The sequence below is a fragment of the Eumetopias jubatus genome, unplaced genomic scaffold (assembly GCF_037043125.1).
Source record: "Eumetopias jubatus isolate StellerSeaLion01/CBP00866 unplaced genomic scaffold, mEumJub1_p1.0 scaffold_3, whole genome shotgun sequence".
NCBI classification, from domain to species: Eukaryota; Metazoa; Chordata; class Mammalia; order Carnivora; family Otariidae; genus Eumetopias; species Eumetopias jubatus.
Window position 1 is genome coordinate 47,702,317 of NW_028274809.1, and position 8,183 is coordinate 47,710,499.

Genomic DNA, 8,183 nt, shown 5'->3' on the forward strand with positions numbered 1-8,183 from the left:
GAAGCAGGCTCCCCGCCAAGCCAGGAGCCTGACGTGGGGCCCGATCCCAGAACCCTGGGGTCATGACCCGAGCCAAAGGCAGACGCCTAACCATCTGAGCCACCCAGGCGCCCCTGGAGCCTAAGTTTTAAAGTGGAGATCTTGAACAGGTTGTTACTACCACTTCAAATGTTTTCCCCATTTTTAGGATGGTGTTAACTTCAGTCTTCATCATTAACATATAGGCAAGTAAATGAACCAAGAAGCCAAAAGTGGTCCAAAATGTTTCTTGAGATCCAATTTAAAGCAACAGCTTTTAACCTAACTATATGGAAATAAAAACAAAGCATAAAGATATATATGTATCTTCTCTGAGAAGGTAATCCATTGAATATTTCAGCTTCTATAAATTTATATAGTTTTAAAGAATTTGTTAGTTATTGTGGCTTTTACATAAAAAGTCTTAGGAAAGAGAAAGCAGTAATTTGGGGGAAACTTTTGTTTCACATAATCATTTAAATACAGATACATCTTTTTAACAGTGAATTTAAAAGATGTAACAAGATCATTCTTTCAGCCACTCCAGTAGACCTCTTTATTAATTTTCCCTTGAAGTTTTTGACATTTACTTATATCTGAGTTTTCATGAGATTTTAATATTTCACACTATAATCACAGAGAATTTCTACTCAAATGTTTAACCATTAAAAAGAATCTTAACAGAATGAAGCAAATTGTTCTTTCTTGAATATGAACATTCCTAATATTTACAAAGCTATTTCTGTCAAGTAGATTTTACTAGTACTGACTAAAAACATAAGCTACCTCGGTAAACATAAGGATCTGTGGTGAAGAATTAATGGGGGGGTTGGTACTTTGTGAACCCCCACACTTCTGCAAGATTTTGAAGGTTCAGTCGAATATTTCCTGTATTAAAGAAGTAATGCAAATCTAAATTTAGACTTCACTTCCACTTTTGGCCAAGGAGTCACAACAAATCAGATTTACCTCCTGCTTGAAACAATTAAAAATGATCTAATATATAAAACAATGGTTTTCAAGGTACTGAATATCAGACAATAGGTAGTGGTCCCTAACAGATGGAAAACAAAGGTGGGCCCCGTGATTGCTCCCAGCTAACTGCGTGGAGTTTCCAGGCCACAGGGCAGGAAGGGGAAACCCAGGAGAGGAGCCTGGGAGGGCCAAGGCAACTAGAGTCTGCAGGACAGAGCACCAGAGAGAAGAAAGTCACACACACAGCCACTCTAGAGATATTTAGAGGGTGGCTTCAACTGAGTGCTACTGACAAACCCATGCATTTCAGGAAATTATCCAAGGCTGGAGGAAAAAAACACCTACAAGTTTTAGAATAATACTCAAAGCTCACACAGAGTCAGAATAGTTCCTGCTCTCACCAATCAGAGAGGAAGATCTCATAATTCATGGGACATCTGGCACAGTACTCAGAAAGGTTTTGCCTCACGTGTGAAGAAAATTACAACTAGACTAAATCTGTTCCTAAGTAACTTAACTACATACAAAACTCAAGTATATTTACAGAAATACAAAAATATCCAGCACACAACAAAGAACAGTTCAAAATGTCTAATCATCCAATTGAAAATTATCAGGTGAAAGAAGCAGGAAAATATAACCCATAATGAGAAAAAGACTCAACGAATCAAAATTAACACAGATTACAGCTAATAAGTGAAAAGAAATAAAATGAAATCATATATTCAATCTAAAAACAAGGTAGTAAAAGGAAAAAGGGACACAAAGAACAGAAATAAGAGCAAGATGGTAGACTTTAACCCAATCAGATGTGTAATCATATTACATGTAAATGACCTAAGCACCCCAATTAAAAGGCACAGATTAGATAAAAAAGAAACAATTACATGTTGTCTAAAAGAAACCCACTTTAAATATAAAGACATAAATAAGATAAATGTAAAAGGATGGAAAAGATATGTCATGCTAGCACTTAACTGTAATGACACAAAAGGACCAAAAAACACTATTGACCAACTTGACCTAATAAACATTTATAGAACGTAACAACCAACAACAGCAGAAATGCACATGGGACATTCACCCAGATTAATCATACTCTGGGTCATAAAATAAATCTCAATGATTTTAAAAAGATCCAAGTCAAAAAAGTATGTTCTCCAGTCACAAAAGAATTAGGAATCAGTAACATGATTCTTGGAAAATTTCCACATATTTGTGAAATAACACATTTCTAAATATCTCACTGGTCAAAGGAAACTAGAAAGTATTTTGATCTGAATAAAAACGCCAATTTATGGGATATAATGTATCAAAACTTATGAGATGCAGCCAAAGCAGTAACTAGAGGGAAATAAGTAATGTATGCTAATACACTGAAAACATATGAAATGGCCAAATTCCTTGAGAGACACAAACTAACAAAGCTCACACAAGAAGAAATAATCTAAACACTCCTATATCTATTAAAAGATATTGAATTTGTATTTGAAAACCTTTCCACAAAGACGTGGTTTCACTGGTAAATTCTACCATATATGTAGGGAAGATATAATACACAGCACCTTCCAGAAAATCAAGGAGATGAAATATTTCCCAATTCATTCTATAAGAACAATATTACCCTGATCCCAAAACCAAAGAAATTGTAAGAAAACTATAGACTAACTCATCAATTACAAACATAACCATAAATATTCTAAATATAATTTTATCAAATCAAATTTAACAATGTATTAAAAAATACATTAGGATCAAGAAGAGTTTATCTCAGGAATTCAAAGTTGGCTTCACCATATTAATATGTTACAATTAAAAAAAGCCATATGATCACTTCAGAGGATTCAAAAGCCAACACCTGTTCTTGATTAAAACAAAACAAAAACCCCTCCACCTCTCAGTAAGTTAGAAAGAGAAGGGAACTTGCTCAATCTTATATAAGGAATCTGTGAAAAATCTACAACTAACATTACTTACTGGTGAAAGACTGAATATTTTTCACCTAAAATCATGAACAAAGTAAGAATGTTTGCTTTTACCACTTCTACTCAATACCATACTAAAGGTTCTAGCCAGTGCAATAAGGCAGTTTGGCCTTTCTAAAAATTAATTTTTTTAAATTTTTAAATAAAGGGTCAAGTAGTAAATAAGTCAGGCTTTGTGGGGCCATTTCATCTTTGTAGTAACTACTAAACTCTATCATTGTAGCATGAAAGCAGGGAAGACAATACATAAACAAATGTATTTGAATAGAACTTCATTTACAAAAACAGGTTTGCCGACTCATGCACAATAATGCAATTATGCAAGAAAAAGAAATAAAACATATCCAGATTGGAAAGGAAGAAAACTGTCTTTATTCACAGATGACTCTTAGATGATCATCTATGTGGAAGACTGTGAAATCTACAAAAGGAGCTACTAGAATAAGTGAGTTTAGCAAGGTTGCAGAATACAATCAAAATGCAAAATCAATTTTCTGTATATTAACCAATAATTGTAAAGTGAAATTTTAAGAAATACCACTTACAATAACATCAAAAAATATGAAATACTTAAGGATAAATGAGATGTGTAAGAACTATATACTAAAAACTATAAAACACTGTAATTCAAAAAGACCTAAGTAAAATGGAGATATATATCATATTCATCAGAATCATAAGATTCAATACTGAGATATCAATTCCTTGCAAATCTGATCTACAGATTTAATGCAAGCCTGATCAGAATTCTAGCAGTATTTTTTGTTTTTGTTAAAAATCGGCAAGCTCATTATTCTAAAACGCATGTGGAAATGCATAGAATCTAGAATAGCGAAAGGAACTTTGGAAAAGATTAACAAAGTTGGAGGAATTATTCTACCTGATTTCAAGACTCTATTAGTATAAAGCTACAACCATGAAGAAAGTATGGTATTGATATGATAGTCAAAGAGTCAAAGAGATAAATGAATCAAAATACTTAAAAAAAAAAGTTGAATTGTCAATTGATGATTAGTTGATTTTCAACAAAGATGCAAAGGCAATTCAGTGTAGAACAGTCTTCCAAAAAATGGTGCTGGAATAATCAGGTTTTCACCATGTGCAAAAAAATTAACTTATATCCATACTTTGGACCAGATAAAAAATTAACACTAAATGGATAACAGACCTATAAAACTGATCACATCAAGTGTTAGTGAGAATGTGGAGCAAATAGAACTCTTATAAACTGCTGATGGAAAAATAAAACAGTACAACCACTTTGGAAAACACTGTAGAAATTTCTTAAAAAGTTAATATGAACTAGACATTCCACTTTTATGTATTTATCCAAAAGAAATGAAACTGTACGTTCATACAAAGACTTGCATGTGAATATTTGCAGTAACTTTATAATAACCTCAAACTGGAAATAACCTTAATGTGTACCAACAGATTAATAGATAAACAAGTTGTTATATCCATACAAGAAAATACTACTCAGCAACAAAAAAGAATGCACTATTGATACCTCCAACATCATGGATATATCTCCAAATAATTATGCTGAGTTAAAAAAATACATATGATTCTATTTACATAAAGTTATATAAAATGCAAATGAAACTATGGTGATGAGTGCTTGCTTGGAGAGGGAAGGACTACCAAAGGCAAGAGGAATATTCTGGTGCGGATGAATATGTACAATATATCCTAATTGTGATTATGATTTCATAGGTACATACATTTGTCAAACATAAGATTGTATACTTTAAATACGCATAGTTTATTGTGTCAATTATACCTCAATAAATCTGTTTAGAAGATTAATGAAAAGCCATTTAGTTTTTCTTAAAAGATTTATTTATTTGAGAGAGGGAGAATGAGTGGAGGGAGGGGCAGAGGGAGAAGCAGACTCCCCATGGAGCAGGGAGCCCAACGTGGGGCTCGATCCCAGGACCCTGAGATCATGACCTGAGCCGAAGACAGACGCTTAACCGACTGAGCCATCCAGGCGCCCTGAAAAGGCGTTTATTTTTATCAGAGGAATTCAGAAATTTCTATCAATTTACCTCTGAAATTTGGCTTATTTTACACCTTTAAATGTTAGTAACTCACTGTATTAAGCTCACAGTTTAGAAAAATAAATTCCATTTAAGGCTGTGGCAAAAATCTCCATGTGAAGGCCATTGCACAGCAAATTCCAATGTGTTATTCTATTTCTCATAGAAAAGCTCATTCTTAGTTCTACAGACAAGTATGATGATTCTTACTTATGTATGAAATTAAATCAGATACAAAAACATAAGTACAAGAATAAACCTGTTAGCAGCCTAAGTTTGTTGTCAAAGCCTCTGAAATATTGGCTCACTTTAATTTTTTCCTGTGCTTTTATTGTTTGCCTCTGGACAAGTTCTGACAATCAATTTTGCACTTGGTCTTCTGATCTTCAACTATCAAAGAGAAGAGAAAATGAAAAAGATGGACAGGCTTTTGAAAACTGTTAGCACCATTCAACTCTGTTCAGAATGAGCAGCGAGTGATATGCGTTATGCATTTAAGAATCTTGCTAAAACTTAAAAAAAATCTGCACTTATTTTCATCTGACTTGAAATAAACTGGCAGAGTTCTAGGCAGCATATAAAGTTCGTATTAAATTATAATAGGTGCAAGGTGCCTGGGTGGCTCAGCTGGTTAAAACTTCCAACTCTTGATTTCGGCTACGGTCATGATCTCAGGGTCCTGAGATCCAGCCCTGTGGTCAGGCTCTGCGCTGAGTGGGGAGAGTCTGTTTGAGATTCTCTCTCTCCCCCTCTGCACCCTCCCCCCCTAAAATAATTTAGGAAATTAAGAAATTTCTTTCTTTCTTCCTTTTATATATGCATGACACATGTAAAGGATGAAGAGATTTATGTTTCTGCCCAGATGAAACCTTTTGATTTTATGCAAATGAATTATCAAGAAAATTGATCCTAAACCAGTTCATTTGTTCTTGCATTTCTGTATTTTTAAAGAGTATTATGTTTGTACAGTAGCATGCTGTATATGGACATAGGGTTCTATGATTAGCATAAAACTACTGTCCCAGTGAATGCCTTCCCAGCCTTCTAAACACTGTTTTCTTTCAGACAACTCATCTGTGTTGATAATTCTGTCACTTCTAATAGTGATTCTTACTGTTTTAAATAGAGTATCAACTTTCATCCTTCATAGTTTTGACTTTTAAAGATATCATCCATCAGAAACCACCTGTGTAATAAACCTACCAATTAAATAATCTTAGTTATCGCTAATATTGGATGATAAATAATTAAAAAGTATTCTTTGCTGTCAAAAATCTTGGGGGGGGGCATGAGTGTCAAGGATGAATGGGGTCTCCTGTATATAAGCCATTTCACATATCTAAGGGTCCTTGAAGGCTGCATATTAGCTAGCTGAGTCTTCACCCCTCCCATTAAAAGACTGCACTGGGGAAAAAAATTAAAAAGACCAAGTAACTAAAAAATGGCAATGATTTGCTCTAACTAGATGGTATCATAATTCTTTTTAGTCCTGCTTGAAGATAAAATTGGCTGAAGCTATTAGCAATTAATCGCCCCACCCCCCAATAGGAGTGGAAGATAGTTCTGGAGTATAAAAGAGATTATTTACTTTTCCTTCTATGGTGGTAATCAATGCAAGAGGTGTTGGAATACCTAATAATTCTTAGCATAGTAGAAGAAAAAGATCTATGGAGTGAACCACCAATGTAGTTAGTTAATTAGCTTGAATACAACTGAATGGGTAGCAGCTGGTATAGTTATGCCTTATCTGCAGAAATTAACTGGCTTCTCAGACACGTTAATTCACAAATTATCAAAAGGATTTAGTTACTAAATTCAAGGATGAACATTACTACTAATGCAGTGAATTCTACTCCTATATTGAACTTTTCTAAGTGAAATACATACAATATATACAATAATCACAATTATGAAGTAATCCACACAATTAGTGTATTACACACTCTACTTTTAAATTGAGGTTTCCATTAACTCAAGTACTTTCAATTATACATTCTTACTCTATTTCTATACATACTATAAACAGGATTACTCAAAATTAGTAATTATCAATTAAATATGGAAACATCACAAAATTCTTAAAATATGTAGAGTAGTGAAAGTGGTACTGATGACCTTTGTCACTGAAATACATAGAACCTTAAGACTTAGATAAAAATAGCTTCAAGGATTCACAGGTAGAATAAACTGATATACGTTCCTTTGAGAACACTGGTATAACCTAGAGATTAACTACCCAAAAAAGTGGTAAATAGGATAAAAAGAGCACAGGCTGATGAAATCTCCTAGCTATTAAGGGGAAAATGAAAAGTTCTTTACATTTGGGAAAATAATCTCATTTAATAGACCATAAGGAAATAAGTGCAAAACCATAGTTCCCCTCCTGTGGAAGGCTTACACTGTAAGTTTCTGAATGTCCAAACCACAAACCTTTTAAAATGAAGGTAAGTAACATAACTGAAATTAGATTACAGAAATATGTTAACAATGGGATTTATATAAAAGAACAATTTGTAAGAAAAAACTATGGAATTATGTGTAAACAGGTTTGAAGAGGAGCCATTTTCAGATTTACTGTACTAATATATGATAACTGTACTGTGAACAATACAAAACTATATCGAATGGCCTCTGAAATATACTATGTTATTTTAGAAGATTTAATTTTACATTTTTATTTTCTCATATTATATATTCTCATCTCATACTTTTGCATTCTCTGAGCATATATTGATTTGTATTTATAATGGAAGAAACCTAAGGGCAAGATAGGTGAAGGCCATCTTAAAGAATTGTAGGTACCAAAAATTACCTCCACTGTAGCATTTCCCTTTGACTCACTTATTAAAGAAAATTTGGGTTTTCAAAATCACATATTTGCTGTAAGGTAGTAATACTTTAAATTTAAGAACTAAAGAACTAAAAGCCTTAGGCATACTTCTGTTTAAATAGGCCTTCCATATACATTTAAACACACACACACAACTTACGGTCTAAAGTAAATACAATTATTTGGTAAAGTTTTAGATGGTTTCAAAAGTGAAAAAGAAAAATATTGCTTGGGTTATAGCTTTAGAAAGATTTAAACTCTTTGGATTATTCTGAAAATGTTTCATTATAAAATATATAAGTTACTAACATTTTATAGAATTTTTTTTTTAAA